The sequence below is a fragment of the Callithrix jacchus genome, chromosome 5 (assembly GCF_049354715.1).
Source record: "Callithrix jacchus isolate 240 chromosome 5, calJac240_pri, whole genome shotgun sequence".
Taxonomy (NCBI): domain Eukaryota; kingdom Metazoa; phylum Chordata; class Mammalia; order Primates; family Cebidae; genus Callithrix; species Callithrix jacchus.
In genome coordinates, this window is record NC_133506.1 from 5,491,169 (window position 1) to 5,508,726 (window position 17,558).

Here is a 17,558-nt window from a genome sequence, read left to right on the forward strand (position 1 = left end):
AAGGGCGTGTGTCATGCTGGGAAATGTAGTCTCATTGGCCTGTGCTCTGCAGGAGTGGTAGAACAGTAAGAGAAATAACTGTAAGTTCTAGGTGTGCAACACTGCTCAAAAATTTATTGCTAGTATGGGATACCGCTATGCTTGAACTGTATATTTATGTGAAGTTGTCTTAAGAGCGTGAGTGAAGGCAACAGTTGTTTCCAATTTCAACCTGTCAATTCAGTGGTCACAGAAGCAAAGCAGTATCTTCAGTTAAGTACGGTAGTCTCCCCTCCTCCCCCCGTATCTACGATTTTACTTTCAGCAGTTTCGCTTACCAGCGGTCAACTAAGGACTGACAGTATTAAATGGAAAATGCCAGAAATAAACAATTCATAAGTTTTTAATTTCCACTGGCCTAATGAAATTTCATGCTACCCTGTTTCATCCCACCTGAGATGTGAATCGTCCCTTTGTCCAACATACCCCTAACACCTGTTAAGTCACTTACCAGCTTAGGAATTATCAGATGTACTGTCACGGTGTTGCAGTGCTTTCTCTCAAGTAACCCTCATTTTATTAAATAATGGTCCCAAAGTGCAAGAGGAGTAACGCTGGCAGTTTGGACATGCCAAACTGAAGTTGTAAACTGCTTCCTTTAAATGTAAAGGTGGAAGTTCTCAGCTTAAGAAAAGAAAATCGTATGCTGAGCTTACTGAGATCTACAGAAAGAACGAATCTTCTAGCCCCGAAATTGTGAAAGAGGAAAAAGAAATTAATTCCAGTTTTGCTGTTGTATCTCAAACGGCAAAAGTTACAGCCACAGTGTATGTTAAGTGCTTAGTTAAGATAGAAAAGGTATTAAGTTGTATCCTTACTTACAGGGAAATAAAAGAAAATAAGTTTTTTAAAAAGAAAAGAGGCATTAGGCTTATAGGTGGAAGACATGAACAAAAAATGAGTTCCAACTGACAGCAACCTGTTACACCAGAAAGCATTGAGCCTATATAATGGCTTCAGCAAGGAGTCTCCCAAAACAAGTAGCACCAAGCCACTTACTGAAAGTAATGTATGGTTACACCAATTTAGGAATAGGTTTAGACTGCAAAATATAAAAATTACTGGATGGGTTGGGTGCAGTGGCTCATGCCTGTAATACCAGCACTTTGGGAGGCCAGGGCAGATGGATCACCTAAGGTCAAAAGTTCGAGACTAGCCTGGCCAACGTGGTGACACCCCATCTGTACTAAAATTAAAAAAAAAAAATTAGCCAGGCATGGTGGCACATGCCTGTAATCCCAACTGCTTGGGAGGCTGAGGCAGGAGAATCGTTTGAACCTGGGAAGCAGAGGTTGCAGTGAACTGAGATTGTGCTATTGCACTTCTGCCTGGGTGACAAGAGTGAAACTCCAGCTCAAAAAAAAAAAATTACTGGAGGTCAGTTGTGGTGGCTCATACCTGTAATTCCAGCATTTTGGGAGACTAAATAAGGCAGATCACTTGAGCGCAGGAGTTTGAGGCCAGCCTGGGCAATGTGGCAAAATCCTGTTTCCACAAAAAGCACAAAAATTAGCTGGGTGTGATAGCACACACCTATAGTCCCAGCTCCTCAGGAGACTGAGGTATGAAGATCGTCTGAGCCTGGGAGTTTGAAGCTGCAATGAGCTGTGATCGCACCACTGCACTCCAGCCTGGGTGACAGAGTGAGACCCTGTCTCAAATAAATATGCAGATATTACTGGAGAGGCTACAGCAAGACAAGTTGGTGGAGAAGGATTTAGGGATACGCTTGATGAAGAAGTGGAAGATCATATTGAAGGCCATTGAGAAGTGTTAACAAATAAGGAATTAGAAGAGCTTATCAAGTCATCTACAGAGAAAGTGGAAAATGAAGGAGAAACTGAAACAGAAACAGCAACATGGGCATTACCAAAATTTGCCGAAGTGTTTCAAATTGCACAGACATTAAAGGACAATTATGCAATACAATCTTCAGATAGAACACAGCATTGAAATCACTTGTATGATCACCAAAGAATTACAACTTCTGCAGCCACACTTTGATGAATTACAAAGAAAGAAGCCAGGCGTAGTGGCTAATGCCTGGGTAATCCCAGCACTTTGGGAGGCCGAGGTGGGCAGATCACTTGAGGCCCAGAGTTTGAGACCATCCTGGCCATCATGGTAACACCCTGTCTCTACTGAAAATACAAAACTTAGCCTGGCATGGTGGCACGTACCTGTAATCCCAACTACTCGGGAGGCTGAGGCAGGAGAATTGCTTAAACCCAGGAGGCAGAGGTTGCAGTGAGCCGAGATTGCGCCACTGCACTCTAGCCTGGCAACAGAGACTCTGTCTCAGAAAAAAAAAAAAATTAAAAGGAAAGAGATGACCAGGTGCAGTGGCTCGCGCTTGTAATCCCACATTTTGGGAGGCTGAGATGGGTGGATCACTTGAGCTCACAAGTTCGAGACCAGCCTGGGCAACATGGTGAAACCTTGTCTCTACAAAAAATGCAAAAAACTAGCAGATTGTGGTTGCGTGTGCCTGCAGTCCCAGCTACTCAGAAGGCTGAGGTGAGAGAATCACCTGAGCCCAGGAGGTCGAGGCTGCAGTGACCCATGATCACGCCCCTGAACCGCAACCTAGGCAACAGAGTGAGACCCTGTCTCAAAAAAAAGAAAGAGACACCCTCCAGTAATATCGTTCTTCCAAAAGTTTTTGGCAAAAGTGCAATTATCAAGGACCCCCAATCATCAGTTGACATTGTCTGATCCTGATATCCAACCATTGTCATCATCACAGCTCGATGATCCAGGATCACCCAAAGCAGATTGTCCTCCTGACATCTCAGATGGTCAGTAGCGGCCTAACACTACCTCATAATGCGTGTCATTCACCTCACTTCATCTCATCACACAGGCGTTTTGTCTTCTCACATAATCACAAGAAGAAGGGTGAGTACAGTACAATAAGACATTTTGAGAGAGAGAGACCACATTCACAAAACTGATCGTAGTATGTTGTTATAATGATTCCATTTTGTTAGTAGTTGTTATTAATCTCTTACTGTGCCTAATTTATAAATTAAACTTTATCGTAGATGTATATATAGAGAAAAAAGGCCAGGTGTGGTGGCTCACGCCTGTAATCCCAGCACTTCGGGAGGCCAAGGCAGGAGGATCACAAGGTTAGGAGTTTGAGACCAGCCTGACCAACATGGTGAAACCCCGTCTCTACTAAAAATACAAAAATTAGGGTGAGGTGGCGCATGCCTGTAATCCCAGCTACTCAGGAGGGTGAGGCAGGAAAATCCCTTGAACCTGGAAGGTGGAGGTTGCAGTGAGCTGAGATCGCGCCACTGCACTCCAGCCTGGGTGACAGAGCCAGACGTTGTCTCAAAAAAAAAAAAAAAAAGTGGGCCAGGCACAGTGGCTCATGCCTGTAATCCCAGCACTTTGGGAGGCTGAGGCAGGCAGATCACCTGAGGTCGAGAGTTCAAGACCAGCCTGACCAGCATGGAGAAACCCCATCTCTATTAAAAATACAAAAAATTAGCCAGGCATAGTGGTGCATGCCTGTAATCCCAGCTACTTGGGAGGCTGAGGCAGGAGAATTGCTTGAACCCGGGAGGCAGAGGTTGTGGTGAGCCAAGATAGTGTCACTGCACTCCAGCCTGGGCGACAGAGCGAAACTCTGTCTCAAAAAAAAAAAAAAGAGTTCTCAAGGTGGATTTGTGATGTCTACCCAGGATGGGGAGTGGTGACACATGGGCAAAGTAGCTGCCATCCTGGCTGAGAATTCAACTGCCATGACAGAGATTCACAGAGTGGACTGGCTCAATACTGGAGAGCCCTGGGCTTTGCTGGTCTTTATTTTTCTGGTCTCTCAGACAAATGCGCAGCCTTTTCAAACTTTGACCAACTCGTATTAGCTTATTCAAAACTGTGTGAAAAAGAATAAGCCACTGGTACATGCAAGAATTTGGATGACTCACAGATATTATGCTGAGTGAAAGAAACCAGATACAAAAGCCCATATGATTCCACGTATACAAAGCTCAAGAGCAGGCAAAACTGATCTGTGGTGTTAGGAATCAGAATAATGGTTTCTTCCAGGGAGGTACAGACCAGGAAGAGGACCCTTATGAGGTGCTAACAGGTTCAATAGCAGGATCCAGAGGTGTTCACATGGCTGTATACAAATTCATCAGTCTTTATACTTAAGATCAGTGGTCTTTACATATCTTATGTACTTTATTAAACATGTTACAATTTTTTTTTTAATCTCTAGGCTGGGCATGGTGGCTCATGCCTGTAATCCCAGCACTTTGAGAGGCCGAGACGGGTGGATCACTTGAGGTCAGGAATTCTAGACCAGCCTGGCCAACATGGTGAAATCCAGAGTCTACTAAAAAATGTAAAAATGAGCCAGTGTGGTGGGGAGCACCTGTAATCCCAGCCACTCAGGAGGCTGAGGCAGGAGAATCACTTGAACCTGGGAGGTGGAGGTTGCAGTGAGCCAAGATCATGCCACTGCACTCCAGCCTGGGTGACACAGCAAGACCCGTCTTATACATAAATAAAATCTCTAGCTGGGCATGGTGGCTCACGCCTGTAATCTCAGCACTTTGGGAAACCAAGGTGGGAGGATTGCTTGAGGCCACAGTTCAGCACCATCCTGGGCAACATAGTGAGATCTCTTCTTTAGAAAAAAAATTTAAAAATTAGTCAGGCATGGTGGCACAAGCCTGGTAGTCTGGGCTACTTGGGAAGCTGAGGTGGAAAAATCACATGGGCCCAGGAGTTCAAAGCTGCAGTGAACTATGATGACTACACTGCACTCCAGCCTGGGCAACAGAGGGAGGTCCTGTCTCAAAAAAAAAGCGAACAACAACAAAACACACACACACACACACACACAAGACATCTCTAATAAGAGCAGCAATAGAAGAATAATTTTTATTTATTTGTGAAGTCCTTTTGTATAAAAAAATCCCATCTCATCTCCATCAAGCCCCATGAAATAAGCATTGCTACGCCACCGCCATTTTACAGTTGAGGAAACTGAGGCCCAAAGAAGTAGGAACTGACTAAAGTCACATGGTTCAAGATACACAGCCATATATTTGTAACCTTCTTTGAAATATTAATTATGAAATAAAACTTTAATTATAAAACTTAGTCTCACATAGTTATACCGAATTAAATACAGAGGACTTTGCTGATTTTTAGTCGTAAAAAAGAGTTCATCCAACATTCTCTCCTGATTAAACAACATAACAAAACAAAAAAACACAACCCAAAACAGTCAGCTAGGAAGATGAGAGAACTGCCCAACCTGGTAAAAGGCGTCTGTGCAAACCCACGGCTAACATCATACCTCACGGTGAAGACAAAGACTGAAAGCTTCCCCTGAGATCAGGAGTAAAATAAGGATGCCTACTCTCATCAGTTTCAATCTACATTGTACTGAAAGTTCTTGCCAGGGCAATTAAGCAAGAAAAATAAATAAAAGGCATCCAGATTGGAAAAGCAGAGGTAAAGCTATTTCTACTTGCAGATGAAATGATCTCATACATAGAAAACCCTAAAGAATATACAGAAAGCTATTAGAACCAAAAATGAGTTCAGCAAAGTTCAACAATATCAACACACAAAAATAAGCCGTATTTCTGTACCTCAGCAATAAACAATATGACAATTATATTAAGAATCATTTCCATTTACAATAGCATCAACAATAATAAAGTTATTTGGCAATAAATTTAACCATGGAAAGGAAAGGCTTGCCTTCTGAAAAGTACCAAGCCTTGCTAAAAGAAATTAAGAAAAACTTAAATAAATGGAAAGATACTCCATGTTCCTGGATTGGAGGACTTAATATTGTTAACATAGCAACACTCTCCAAATTGATCAATAGAGTCAATACAACTCTTTGAAAATCTGAGCTTTTTTTCAGAAATGGACGAGTTTATCCTATACCTCATATGGAATCACAAGAGACCCTGAATAGTCAAAACAACATTTAAAAAGAAAAACACAGTTGGAGGACTCACACATCCTGATTTCAAAACTTGCTACAAAGCTACAATAATCAAAGAAGTTTATAGATTGACTGAATAGAATTGAGAGTACGAAAATAAACCTATACATCTACAGTCAATTGATTTTCAACAAGTGTGCTAAGACCATTAAATGGGGGAAACATAGTCTCTTCAACAAATGGTGCTAGGACAGCTGGGTATCCAAACGCAAAGGAACGAAGCCAGGCCCCATGGCTCATGCCTGCAATCCCAGCACTTGGGAGGCCAAGGCAGGAAGATTGCTTGAGCCCAGGAGTTCAAGACCAGCCTAGGTAACATAGTCAGACCCCAGCTCTCCAAAAAACATAATAATAATAAACAAAATTAGCCAGGCACGGTGGTGTGTGCCTGTAGTGTCAGTTACTCAGGAGGCTGAGGTGGAAGGATCACTTGAGCCTAGGAATTCAAGGCTGCAGTGAGCTGTGATTTCGTCATTCCACTCTAGGGTGACAAAGTGAGACCCTGTCTCCCAGGCTGACCCTATATGAAATATCCAAAATAGTCAAATCCATAGAGATAGAAAACAGATTAGTGGTTGCCAGCGTCTAGAGGAGGATAAAAGGAGAATGGCTGCCTAATGGTTCATGGTTTCTTTTGGGGATGATGAAAATGTTATGTAACTAGATTGTGGTGATGGTTACACAATATTGTGAATATATTTAAAAATGCTGAATTGTATACTTTGGTTAAAATGTTAATTTCTTTTTTCTTTGGAGACGGAGTCTCACTCTGCTGCCCAGGCTCAAGTGCAGTGGCATAGTTTTGGCTCACTGCAACCTCCACCTCCCAGGTTCAAGCCATTCTCCTGCCTCAGCCTCCTGAGGAGCTGAGAGTACAGGCACTGCCACCACACCTGGCTAATTTTTGCATTTTTACTATGTTGGCCAGAGTGGTCTCGAACTCCTGACCTCAGGTGATTCGCCCACCTCAGCCTCCCAAAGTGTTGAGATTACAGGTGTGAGCCATCACACTCAGCCAGATTGTCTCATCTAATCATCCCACTACAGTTCTATGAGGCAGGTACAGATTACTGCTAAGGAAACAGAAGCTTGGAGAGGTTGAATAACTTGCTCAAGATCACACCATTATTGAGTGGTCTGGTTGGCACCCGAACCGTGAGAAAGTAACAGATAATCTTTTGTCAGCACGTTATGCTAAGCCAGACACTGAGCCAAGGCTTTTATGTGATTACCTCATTTAGCCTACACAACAACCACATGAGGCAGGCTTTATTGCTTCCATTTTATACATCAGCTGCTAGAGAAACAGAGGTTGGACAGCTTGCCCAAGATCATACAGCTTGTAGGAGGCAGAGCTGGGATTCTTACTGTAAAGGCAACCGCTTTTGCCACTGTACTATTCTGCCTACGTGCAAATGAATGAATGAATGAATGAACAGAGAGACACTCACACATGCAAACAAGTAAATAAATAAAGTGTGGTAGGCCTGGGAGCTGGTCTGATCTCCCAGGGGAGTGGGGCAAAGATAGCGATAGGGGCAGGAAATACCTGGCCCAGCAGAACTTGAGGGGTTAAGTAAGGAGTGAGGAGGAGACGGGTAAGATTGTTGATGAGAAAGGACCCTACACGTGTGCTGATGGTGGGTTACAAGGCCTACTTCATACCCATAAGCAGGCCACGCAGCAGGCCCTAGAGGGCCACACCGGCTCCAGTAAATGACTGTGACCCCCGGGACTTTACCCCAGAGAAACCCACATCCTCACCCAGGCCCAAGGCATAGGTAGACTGGAAGTCTCCCTGCACAAGGAAGGAAAAGTCCATATCCAATCCCTTAGAATATCCTGTTGGCTCGACCTTCAAAATATATCCAGAACCCTATCATTTCTTACCACCTTCATTGCTGTCACTCTGGCCCAAGTCACCATCATCTCTTGCCTGCAGTACTACAGTAGCCTCCTGGTGGACAGGATAATGGTCCTCCAAAGATGTCCATGTCCTCACCCCCAGAATGTCACCTTAAATGGACCTTGCAGAAGTGTTCGGGATCTTGAAATAATTATTCTGGATTTTCCAGCTGGCATCAATGTAATCACAAAACAGAAGCAAGAGGTTTCAAAGTCAGAGACTGCAGAATGCTACCCTTCTGGCTTTGAATGGAGAAAGGGGCCACAAGCCAAGGAATGCAGGTGGCTTCTAGAAACCAGGAAAGACAATGGAACAGATTCTCTTCTAGAGCTTCCAGAAGGACACAGCCCTTCCAACCTCTTGAGTGTAGTCCACTGAGAACCATAGCAGACTTCTGACCTCCAGAGTGGTAAGATAACAAATCTGTGTTGCTTTAAGCCACTAAGTTTCTGGTTCTTTATTACAGAAGCAGGAAGAACCTAATACCTTTCCTCACTGGCCTTCTTGTCTCCATCTTTACTCCTTCCAGCTCATTCTTTGCATGGTAAGCAGAGGTGTCCTTTAAAAAAATATGTGTGTGGTCAGGTGCAGGGGCTCAAGCCCGTAATCCCAACACTTTGGGAGGCTGAGGCAGGCAGATCACTTGAGGCCAGGAGTTCAAGACCAGCCTGGGTAACACGATGATCCCCCATCCCTAAAAATACAAAAATTAGCCAGGTGTGGTGGCACGCCTGTAGTCTCAGGAGGCAGAGGCATGAGAATCGCTTGAACCTGGGAGGTGGAGGTTGCAGTGAGCCGAGATCACGCCACTGCACTCCAGCCTGGGTGACAGAGAGAGACTCTGTCTAAGGAAAAAAAAATATATATATATATTATATATATATATATATATATATATTTATTTATATATATATATATAAATAAATATATATATATATTTTTTTTTTGACATCTGACATATATATATATGTTTTGACATCGGACGTATGTATGTATGTCAGATTCAGTCACTGAAAGCTCAGAACCCTCCAATGGCTCTCCATGTCCCTCAAGTAAAATCCAAAGTCCTTTCAACGCCCCTCAAGTCCCTACATGATGTCATGTTTTCCCGTCACCTCCTCGCCCTCCTCCTTTCCAGTGCCTCACTCCAGCCACACTGGCCTCTCTGCTGTTCCTCAAACACCAGCACCCCCCAAACTCTCAAAACCTCTCCTCGCCTCTACTTTTTTCCTTGTCTGTAGTACCCAGCACCTCCTAACATTTGCAACTTACTTATCTACTTTGTAGTTTATCATCTGCTTCCTCCACAAAGGATCTCCACAAATCATTGTTTTGCTCACTATGTATCATCAATGATGACGTATCATCAAAGAACTATTGACCCGGCACAGTGCCTCACGACTGTAATCCCAGCACTTCGGGTGGCCAAGGCAGGTAGATCACGAGGTCAGGAGTTCAAAACCAGCCTGGCCAAGATGGTGAAACCCCATCTCTACTAAAAATGCAACAATTAGCCGGGCATGGTGGTGGGCACCTGTAATCCCAACTACTCAGGAGGCTGAGGCAGAGAATTGCTTGAACCCGGAAGGTGGAGGTTGCAGTTAGCCAAGATGGCGCCACTGAACTCTAGCCTGGGCAACAGAGGGAGACTCCACCTCAAAAAGAAAAAAAAAAAGAACTATGCCTGGCACATAGTAGGTACTCAATAAATATTTGTTGAATGAATAAATAAGTGGACTGAGATAGAAGTGACCTGGGAAGCAGCCTTGCCTTGATGAGATTTTGGATAAGACCTTCTCCCTCCCAGGGCTTCACTTTATTCCCTGTGGTTCTTCAAAGGACCCAAGGCCCTGAAGTTGGGCCTTGGCCTCCTGCCTCAGGGTTCTGTGCCTAAGTCTACCCAAGGCACCCTGAGCTAGTAAGAGGTCACCCCCATACCTTAGAAGGATCCTGCTCACCTCCCTGATCACCACCCTTCAGGCTCTGAAAGCCTCGTGTGTGGGGAGGTCACTTGCTGGCAGCCTTGGGGTTTGGGAGCCCCACTAGCTGCCACCTCCCCAAGGGAGACAAAACTAGTCCAACCAGTTCTCCTGGGCCACAGGGACACCTGCTCTGTCAACCAAGACTTCCAAGCCACCTGCCTTAGTCATTTGGCCCAGATATTCTCTGCTCCCTCTTTGAACAAAGGGAGATATCCTTTTATACCAGACATTAGTTCCCAGGACCCTGGATCGGTCGTATCTCAGGCTACATGACAGATTCTCCCTCAGCCTCCCTGGGGTGAGAGGAGGGGGTGGGTAAAGTGGGTCTTGTTCTTTCAAAATGCTGTTTTTCATTCATTCGACAAATACTGATCAAACAATTCTTGGGAAGGTCTAAGCACTGCAGACGTATCAGGAACAAAACAGACAAAAGTCGATGCCTTTGTGGACCTTTCGTTTCTAATGAGGACAGCAGACAATACACAAATGTCTAATATAATGGCAAGGGTGATGAATAAAAATAAAATAGGATAAAGAATCTAACATAGACAGACTGGCCAAGGAAAACCTCTCAGAGGAAATGAGGCTTGTTTTTGTTTTGAGTCTTACTCCATCGCCCAGGCTGGAGTGCAGTGGCATGATATTGGCTCACTGCAATCTCTACCTCCCGGGTTCAAGTGATTCTCCAGCCTCAGCCTCCCGAGTAGTTGGGATTACAGGCGCACACCACCACACCCTGATAACTTTTGTGTTTTTTAGTAGAGACAGGGTTTCTCCACGTTGGCCAGGTTGGTCTCGAATTCCTGATCTCAAGTGATCCGCCCACCTTGGCCTCCCACAGTGCTGGGATTACAGGTGGGAGCCCGTAATTACACTACGCCTGGCTGGAAATGAGTTTTGGACAGAGGCGAATAGGAGGAGGGAGCCCGCCTTGTGAAAATCTGGGGAAAGCTCATTCTAGGTGGAGGGAATAGCAAGTGGGAAGGTTTGGAGGCAGGAATTAGCGTACACGGTGGAGGAGCAGCAAGAAGGCAGATGTGGCTGGAGTGGAGGGAAAGAAGGAGAGTGGTGGGAGGCCAGGCTGAAGAGTTAGGTAGGGGCCACATCACACAGAGCCTTGAAATTCCCGGGGAAAACACAGGCTTCCATTCTGGGACAGATCAGAAGCCACTGGAGGGTTTTACTTATTTATTTATTTTTTGGAGATAGAGTCTCGCTCTGTCACCCAGACTGGAGTGCAGTGGCACCATCTCAGCTCACTGCAACCTCCGCCTCCCAGGTTCAAGTGATTCTCCTGCCTCAGCCTCCTGAGTAGCTGGGATTACAGGCACATATCACCCCGTCCAGTTAATTTTTTGCATTTTTTAATAAACACGGAATTTCACTATGTTGGCCAGGCTGGCCCCGAACTCCTGGGCTTAAGTGATCTGCCTACCTCAGCCTCCCAAAGGGCTAGGATATCAGGTGTAAGCCACCATGCCCGGCCCACTGGAGAGTTTTTTTTTTTTTTTTTTTTTTTTTTGAGACAGAGTTTCACTCTTGTCACCCAGGCTGGAGTGCAATGGCGCGATCTCGGCTCACCGCAACCTCCGCCTCCTGGGTTCAGGCAATTCTCCTGCCTCAGCCTCCTGAGTAGCTGGGATTACAGGCACGCGCCACCATGCCCAGCTAATTTTTTGTATTTTTAGTAGAGACGGGGTTTCACCATGTTGACCAGGATGGTCTCGATCTCTTGACCTCGTGATCCACCCGCCTCGGCCTCCCAAAGTGCTGGGATTACAGGCTTGAGCCACCGCGCCCGGCCTTGTTTATTTTTTTAAAGGGTGGAGGAGGAGGCAGGATGGAACGCTCCGGGTGGCTCACCCGTCCACACACTCCACCGCCCCCCCCCTTTTTTTTTTTTTTGAGGTAGAATTTCGCTCTTGTTGCCCAGGCTGGAGTGCAATGGCACAATCTCAGCTCACCGGAACCGCCACCTCCCGGGTTCAAGCGATTCTCCTGCCTCAGCTTCCCAAGTGGCTAGGATTATAGGCATGCGCCACCGTGCCCGGCTGATTTTGTTATTTTCAGGAGAGACAGGGTTTCTCCATTTTGGTCAGGCTGGTCTCGAACTCCCGACCTCAGGTGATCCGCCTGCCTTGGCCTCCCAAAGTGCTGGGATTACAGGCATGAGTCACCGCGCCGGGCCCACTGGAGAGTTTTAAACAGGAAAAGTGACATAGTCTGATTCAGGCTCTAGAAAGATACTTTGGGCTGGTATCAAGATAATGGATCATGATAGGTAAAGAAACAAAGCAAAGACACCAGAGGGACCCAATAAATACAGGAGTCCATGCAAGAGAGGCCGGCAGCCTGGACCAGGGTGGTGGTGGCTGAGGAAGTGAGGAGTCGTTGAGCCTAAAGAGGTTCCAAATAAAACTCCAGCCTATCAGAACTGGCGAGAGCTTTAGAAATTCTAAAGCCTAACATAAATTTTGCAGTCAGTCAGTCCTAAGGTTTAAGCCTACCTCTACACATTCTGGCTGGGAGTCCTTGGTCGGGTTGCTACACCTCTCTGAGCCTCGGATCCCCCATCTGTAAATCAGGCATGGTAAGACAGCGTGCTTGCATTCCACGGAGTGTCATGAGGATGCAGTGACATGTATTAAACCACACAGCACAGACTTGGCACTAAGTAGTCACTCAATAAAGCTAGTCATGACACAACCGCCCACATTTGCTGATAGAGAAACCGAGGCTAGCTACCTTAGAGGCAGAGAGGGGACTAGAAGGGGGAAGGGAGGAAGGGAAGTAGGCTTGATGGGGTTCCTCAAGCCACATACTCCCAAAGTCCAGACAGTGACATGGGTGAGTAAACAGCAAGAAACATGAAAAATCATGTGGCCTTTCTGGCCCTCCTGTTTTCTACTCTTTTTTCTTTTTCCTTTTCTTTCTTTTTTTTTTTTTTTCTGAGACATGGTCTTGCTCTGTCACCCAGGCTGGAGTGCACTGAGGCCATCACAACTCACCAAAGCCTCCATCTCCCAGGTTTTAGCGACCTCCCACCTCAGCCTCGTGAGGCAAACACCACCATGCCCGGCTAATCTTTTTAATTGTTTGTGGAGACGGGGTCTCACTATGTTGCCCAGGCTGGTCTTGAACTCCTGGGCTCAAGCAGTCTTTCCTTGGCTTCCCAAAGTGCTGGGATTACAGACGTGAGCCACCACACCAGCCTTGTTTTCCTACTTTTAAGAGACATGAGAACTTAGAAATATTTCTCTACTCTAAAATAAAATAAGTACAGTAAATAGCAAGTGACATTCAGCTGCAATATAGAGGAGTTGGCAGGGAATGGCAGGGACTGTGGCCACCTCCTTGATATTGCAGCACACATGTCCATCTGAAGGGCCAGCTAGCCAGCCTCACCTGATTGGCCCTCCAGTGCCAGACACCCTGATTTTCAGTAGAGGTCAGAAAACCAGATTTGTATGTGAAATGTCCCAATTTTTACTTTCAAATTTATTTATTTATTTATTTCCTGAGACACAGTTTCACTCTTGTTGCCTGGGCTGGAGTGTAATGGCACAATCTCGGCTCACTGTAATCTCTACTTCCGGATTCTCCTGCCTCAGCCTCCCAAGTAGCTGGCATTACAGCTGCCCACCACCATGCCCAGCTAATTTTTGTATTTTTAGTAGAGATGGGCTTTCACCATGTTGGCCAGGCTGGTCTTGAACTCCTGACCTCAGGTGACCCACCCGCCTCGGCCTCCCAAAGTGCTAGGATGACAAGCATGAGCCACCACGCCCAGCCTTATTTTATTTTGAGAAAGGGTCTCAGGGTCACACAGGCTAGAGTGCAGTGACACAATCTTGGTTCACTGCAACCTCCACCTCCCAGGCTCAAGCAATCATCCCACCCCAGCCTCCCGAGTGGCTGGGACTATAGGTGTGTGCCACCACGCCCGGCTAATTTCTGGATTTTTTGTACAGAAGGGGTTTCTCCATGTGGCCCAGGCTGATCTGAAACTCCTGAGCTCAAGTGATCTGCCTGTCTTGGCCTCTGAAAGTGCTGGGATTACAGGTGTGAGCCATCACGCCCAGCCAAATGTCCTGATGTTTACATTTTCTAATTGCTTCTGGAGTAGAGGAGCATAGTAGATTTGTATAGACTGATCTTGCTATTATTTCAGCCCTTCCAATCCTGATACTATTTCTTTCTTTTTCTTGCTCTATTACTCTGGCCAGGCCACTAATGTAAAGTTTGAGTCCTAATAGCAGCCATCCTTGTCTCGTTCCTGACATGTAGCATCTCACATTTCACCACTGCAGTATATTTTAGATTTATTTTTAAATGTTGGCTCACTTTTTCAGACACTGAGGATGCCAAACTGTCTTCTGGAGCTGCCATGAGCAGCCAATTTGTGATCTCTGCTTTACCTGAATTCTTTCCCTGAACTGTGACAGCAACCTCACCAGGTAGGTACTATTATTCCCTGCACTGACATGAGGAAATCGAGGTTCAGAGAGGTGAAGTGACTTGCCATAGTCACACAGCCAGGAAGGGCAGAGCCAAATTCAAACCCAGCTCTGCTTGACACCAAAGACTGTAATCTTTCTTTGTTCGTTTGTTTGTTTTTGAGACAGAGTCTTGCGTGTGTGTGTGTGTGTGTGTGTGTGTGTGTGTGTGAGACAGTTACTCTTGGAGTCTTACAGAGTAAACTCTTTGCTCTTTGTCTGTCCAGGAGTTTACTCTGTCACCCAGGCTGGAGTGCAGTGGTACGATCTCAGCTCACAGAACTTCCGTCTCTCGAGTTCAAGAGATCCTCCTGCCTCAGCTTCCAGAGTAGCTGGGATTACAGGCATACACCACCACGAATGGCTAATTTTGTATTTTTAGTAGAGATGGGATTTCGCCATGTTGGCCAGGCTGGTCTCAAACTCCTGGCCTCAGGTGATCTGCCAGCCCTCACCTCCCAAAGTGCTGGGATTACAGGCGTGAGTCACTGTGCCCAGTCAAAGACTGTGATCTTTCTCGGGGTGGAGTGGAAGCCTGGATGCCTAGGCCAGCCCCTTTTTATGCTCCACTCTATCCAGCATCTTGGGGTTCAATGGCGCACCCTGGGTCCTGGAGCAGCTGTCACCAACTTTCAGTTAAACATTATAGCTGGCTGGGCGTGGTGGCTCATGCCTGTAATCCCAGCACTTTAGGAGGCCAAGGGAGGCAGATCAGGAGGTCAGGAGTTCCAGACCAGCCTGGCCAAGATGGTGAAACCGCGTCTCTACTAAAAATCCAAAAATTAGCTGGGCATGGTGGCGCATTCCTGTAATCCCAGCTACTCAGGAGGCTGAGGCAGGAGAATTGCTTGAACTAGGACCTGGGAGGTGAAGGTTGCAGTGAGCCGAAATCGTGCCACTGCACTCCAGCCTGAGCTACAGAGCAAGACTCCCATCTCAAAAAAACAAAACAAGAAAAGTTATAGCTGATGTAGGTATGTACTCCTTGTCTGTGATCTGGCTCTGTGGCCTGGCTCTGCCATTTCCCTGCTGTGTGACTTTGGGCTGCTTCACCTTAATGTGCCTGTTGCCTCATCTCAGCTGCAAGATGGGATGAAAAGTAGGGCATATATTGAAGTGCTTGGGATGGTGCCAGGCACTCAATAACTAATAAATATTACTTCTCGGCCGGGCACAGTGGCTCACACCTGTAATCCCAGCACTTTGGGAGGCCGAAGCAGGCAGATCACCTGAGGTCAGGAGTTTGAGACCAGCCTGGCTAACATGGCGAAATGCCATCTCTACTAAAAATACAAAAATTAGTGGGGTATAGTGGCACATACCTGTAATCTCAGCTACTCAGGAGGCTGAAGCAGGAGAATCGCTTGAACTCAGGAGGCAGAGGTTGCAGTGAGCTGAGATCGTGCCATTGTACTCCAGTAATAATAAATAAATAAATGTTGCTTCTCATGCTTACCAGTAGGTGTGTAGGCCTGTGTACACTGACATTAGGAAGAAGATGATGTTTTTAACGTTTCCTTGAACGCCATTGTTACAATTTTTTTAAGTGCTCACTGTCTCCCATGGATTCTTCATTATGTGGTGAATAAAGTGCAGATTCCTTAACCTGCATCTAAGGCCCTCTCTGATTCATCAACCCATACTTCAATAGCGGAAAGTGGCTAAGAACCCATGGAGGCAGGCTGCCCCAGCTTGAATCCCAGCTCCGCAACATTCCTGGCTGTGTGAGCCTGGGTGAGGAAGTTTGACCCTCTGGGCCTGAGATTCTTAGCTGTAAAATACAGAAAGTAACAGCACTCACATGACAGGCTGAGGCAATGTGACTGTAAACAGCCTGGCACAGTGTCCCTCATGTGGAAAAGCTGGAAGCATCAGCCCTGATCATGACCCCCTGAGACCTCTGAGACCTCCGGTCATGCTGGAACATCCACCAGCCTCAGAACATAGCAGGCCCCGCACGTCCCACCTCAAGCTGTTCGTTCATGCCCTGCTTTCACCCAGCACACCTTCCTCTATCGATCCACCCACCAAGCTCTCCAGGCCAAGGCCATACTCCGGGCCAAAGCCCAGCTCCAGCAGCATCCCCTTCCTGTCACCACCAATCGCCCTTTGACCTTTGTCCAGGCGGGTATACTTACACACCTCACCCCCACCAACTCTGCCCCTCCTACCATGTCACACCCTTCCTGAGGACGTGGGAAGCCAGGCCTGGCTCTGAGCTCCAGCCCTGAGTCCCAACACAGAGGCCTCAGGGACCTGCCAGCCTTCAAAACAATTCAGTCATCCAATGGAGTCCAACAGCCCAGAAGGGTGGCTGTGAGGATAAACAGGAAGACACTGGTCAAGGCCTCTTTTTCCTTCTCGCCTCCTCATGAGCCAGGTAGGCCTCCCACCAGGACCCCACTGAGCGGGAGGAGGGAGCACTGGACGTGAGGATATTGACGGCCTCCAGAAGCCCATGTGAGAGGGATTTCTGCGCATGATTACAACGGGTTTAGAGGTGGCTAGCAGTCCTGAATTCCCACAAGTGAATACAAACCCATCCCCCATGGGGTGCTGTCCTGGACTGTGTTCTGTGAATGGGTGTTCCGAATTTCCTTTTTTTTAATATCTTTGAGACTGGGTCTTGCTCAGTTGCCCAGGCTGGAGTGCAGTGGTGCAATCTCAGCTCACAGTAGCCTCAACTTCCTGGGCTCAAGTAATCCTCCCACGTCAGCCCTCCCGCACCCGCCACCATGTCCAGCTAATTTTTTTTTTTTTTTAGACAGGATCTCACAGGCTGGAATGCAGTGATGCAATCTCAGCTCACTGCAACCTCTGCCTCCTGGATTCAAGTGATTCACCTGCCTCAGCCTCCCAAGTAACTGGAATTACAGGTGCATGCCACCACGCTTGGCTAATCTTTGTATTTTTAGTCAAGATGGGATTTCACCATATTGGCCAGGCTGGTCTCGAACTCCTGACCTCAGGTGATCCAACTGCCTCGGCCTTCCAAAGGGCTGGGATAACAGGCATAAGCTGCCACGCCGGCCTTGCTTCCCTTATCATCTCTCCATCACTCCCCCGTGTGACCGCTCGGGACCCCACAGCCACCACAAGCTTCAGAGAGGAGTGCTGCCACCTAGGGGCAAAGAAGGAAACTGCCACAG

The 17,558-nt window shown here is 46.7% G+C and overlaps 1 long non-coding RNA gene across 1 annotated transcript; it reads left to right on the plus strand.

Annotated features, from left to right (window-relative positions):
- The first annotated feature begins 8,100 nt into the window (after positions 1-8,100).
- LOC103792774 (uncharacterized) lies at positions 8,101-17,303 on the plus strand. The gene is made up of 3 exons (XR_008481139.2): positions 8,101-8,340; positions 14,266-14,370; positions 17,174-17,303. It is a non-coding gene; the product is annotated as an uncharacterized LOC103792774 (long non-coding RNA).
- Positions 17,304-17,558: the final 255 nt, after the last annotated feature.